Source organism: Prenolepis imparis, unplaced genomic scaffold, assembly GCF_030444845.1.
Source record: "Prenolepis imparis isolate NDT839.2.m4 unplaced genomic scaffold, iyPreImpa1.0 SCAF_6, whole genome shotgun sequence".
Taxonomy (NCBI): domain Eukaryota; kingdom Metazoa; phylum Arthropoda; class Insecta; order Hymenoptera; family Formicidae; genus Prenolepis; species Prenolepis imparis.
The window spans coordinates 19338058-19341730 of record NW_028141164.1 but is presented as its reverse complement, the minus strand read 5'-3'; the positions used below and the strand labels follow the sequence as shown (position 1 = coordinate 19341730).

The 3673-nt window shown below is 36.5% G+C and overlaps 1 pseudogene; it reads left to right on the top strand.

Moving 5' to 3' along the window:
• The first annotated feature begins 2071 nt into the window (after nucleotides 1–2071).
• On the top strand, nucleotides 2072–2664 carry LOC145937936 (uncharacterized; annotated as a pseudogene).
• The last annotated feature ends 1009 nt before the right edge of the window (nucleotides 2665–3673 follow it).

Here is a 3673-nt window from a genome sequence, read left to right as displayed (position 1 = left end):
ACAGATTTTTCTTATGTCGATCATCCGTCGTCTGTTACCGAAACGTTGAGCATTGATCCGCATTTAGATTTTAAGACGATAAAGCGTGTAGAACAATTGTATAATAATGAATATGTTGCAGAAAAAGAAGTCTTAAGTCCTCCAAAGGAGATCGAGATGGAAATTAATTTGACGCATGATCGACCTATTAGTTTCAGGCCGAGGAGACTTTCATTTGCAGACAAGGAGAAATTGAGTCAGATATTGGACAAATTGTCTCAGGAGCGGATAATAAGACCAAATAATTCGCCCTATGCTTCACCTATCGTACTTGTGCGGAAAAAAACGGCGAACTGCGGTTATGCGTTGACTACCGCGAATTGAATAAAATAATCGTTAGAGATAATTTTCCGACTCCTCTAATCGATGATCACTTGGATCGATTGCGCGGAAAATCGTATTTTTCTAACCTTGATTTACGTAACGGATTTCATCACGTGAGGGTTGCCGACGGGTCCGTAAAGTACACTTCCTTTGTGACGCCCTTAGGCCAATTTGAATTTTTGAAAATGCCCTTTGGATTAACAAATGCTCCGCGGATTTTTCAGCGATATGTGAACGATATTTTTCGTGATTTAACTTGCATGAATAAAATATTGGTATATCTTGACGACATATTAATTGCAACCGAGAGTGTTGACGAGCATTTGGAAATTCTTAGTGAAGTTTTCAATTTAGCTCGACAATATAAGTTGCATTTTCGATTGGATAAATGTTCGTTTTTGTATCGCGAAATTGTTTATCTGGGATATTTGATTGATGAGAGTGGCATTCGACCCAGCGTTGCGAATGTAGAGTCCGTCATTTTCCGGTGCCGCGCAATACCAAAGAAGCCCATAGATTTGTATGCCTTGCTAGTTACTTCCGACGATTTATAAAAGGTTTTTCGATTATCGCGAAACCACTTTATGATTTAATTAAGAGGAACGGGATTTTTCAATTTGGTCCGGAAGAGAATCGCGTGTTTGAGTTGTTAAAAGAAATGTTGTCGTCGCAGCCGATTCTTGCAATTTATTCGCCAAAATTATTGACGGAATTACACTGTGACGCCAGTGCGAGCGGATTCGGCGCAATTCTGTTGCAAAAACAAAATGATGGCACTATGCGACCAGTGTCATATTTTAGCCATAGAACTACAGTGGTAGAGGCGCGATATCATAGCTTTGAGCTAGAATGTTTGGCCGCGGTGTACGCAATCAAAAGATTCCATATTTATTTGTCTGGAATTCCATTTACCATTGTTACCGATTGCGATAGCTTTCGCCTCACCTTGAGCAAACAAACTGTAAATCCGCGTATTTCTAGATGGGCAATGTTCCTGCAGGATTATGATTATAAAATTTTGCATCGTCCCGGCAACCGTATGTCTCACGTTGACGCATTGAGCCGTTGCAATAGTATATTAGTTTTGGAATCGAATACTTTCGAGCAGACGCTGTCGATTCGACAGGATAAAGACAAAGGAATTCGTGTACTCCGAGATAAATTAGAGAATGCCGAGGATAAATTTTATGAATTAAGAGATGGCTTGGTCTATCGTAAATCTAAGAACAAAAAATTGTTGTTTTATGTTCCCGAATGTATGGAGTCAAACGTGATTCGTACATGCCATGATGATTTAGGTCATCTTGGAATTGATAAAGTTGTCGATAACATTACAAAAGTTTATTGGTTTCCTAAGTTGAGGGAGAAGGTCCGCGATTATATATCCAATTGTTTGAAGTGTATCGAGTTCTCTCCGGTTTCCGGTAAAATGGAAGAACATTTGCATAGTATCCCTAAGGGGAAATTACCGTTTCAAACAATACATGTAGATCATTATGGTCCGTTGGAAAAAACAGGAAAAGGACATCGATACATTTTGTCCGTAGTGGATGGTTTTACCAAATTTATAAAATTGTATTCGTGCAAAGCCACTAAAGCCGAAGAAGTGATACGGCATTTGAAAGACTATTTCCGTGCGTACAGTAAACCCAGGCGATTAATAAGCGATTGAGGAACATGTTTTACCTCGCAATTGTTTGCGAAGTTAATGGAAGAAGAATCTATCCGTCATATTCTTATTGCCGTTGGTACTCCTCGCGCCAACGGACAAGTTGAGCGTTTCAATCGGGTTCTTACGCCATTGTTGGCGAAGCTATGCGATGCGCCGGAAAAATGGGATAGAATATTAGGAGATGTTGAATTTTCTCTAAACAACACCCGTTGTCGAAGTATTGGTAATACATCCAGTCAATTATTGTTCGGAATTGATCAGCTGGGAATTATAAAAGACGAGATTCGTGTTCTTCTCGACCCGATAACGATAGAGATTTAGTAGCGATTAGAGATCGAGCGGCAAATATTATCATAACTAATCAGCGGACGAATGAATATCAATATAACAATAAGAGAAAGCGTGCGACTACATATGAGAAAGGCGACTATGTTATGATTTTCAATACTGACGTGACTCCGGGAGTAAATAAGAAATTAATTCCAAAATATAAAGGCCCGTATATTGTAAAGGCCGTCCTTGATCACGACCGATATATTGTGTCGGATATCGAAGGATTCCAAATAACACAAATACCATATACAGGAACAGTTAGCGCCGATCATATGAAATTTTACGTTGACGAGTAAACCTCAAGATATTGTATCTATATTTACTTTTATTTATTTATTTTTATATTTCGCAAATAATTTGACGATCGGCTTTTGATAACGTATTTGTTGTATGTACATGGCCGAGACGGCCATAATGTCAGGCCGAACTGTAGGCAATTATACATATGGATATATATGCTCATTTTGGACACGCTGTCCTGGTCGTGATGCGCGAGATCGATGCGCGTGACCGATCGATTGCTTCCGTAACAAATCGATATCAAACGGGGAGAGTCCTGAAAGATCCGCCGAACAGGACACACGTGTTTATTTTCTTCAACCTCGAGCGAACTTGAGATAGTCGGAATACTGTCCGTATTGACGAGCGAGAATATTTCGGAAATAAGATTGAAACGCTTTGATAAATCTGTGACTTATTCGAACATTAAAATTTTCCTGACAAGCTAGAAACTCTTCTTCTTTTCTTTATTACATCTTTCTTCCAACAAATGCATTTTTCAAATTTAGAGATCAACCTAATTTTTGAAATGAACCTATCTTATTTTTATTATATAAATCGAATCTTCGCAACATAAAAAGTTATAAAATGGGTAGAAAATGAAATCATTACAAGAAATTTTTATAATTACATAAACTATGAAATATATCTCATAAAATATTCATTTTTTTATAATCTTACCTCTACTTATGCACAAAATAATGAGAGAAATAAATTAGTGTAAAAAACAGTTGTTTTCAAGAAAAAGTATGTAAATTGAAACTGTAACAGCTACATGTTTTTTTACAACTACATATTTCCTTTACACCAATTTTTTTTATTTTGTGCATAAATATTGAGGTAAAATGATCGAAAAATGAATATTTTATGAGATATTTCATAGTTTATATAAAATTATATCAATTATAAAATATCTCGTAAAGATTTCATTTTGTAGCCATATCCTATAATATTTTTTATTGAATATTGCGAGAGTTCGATTTACATAATGCAAATAAGATAGTTCTAAAAAAAACTAGATCTAAA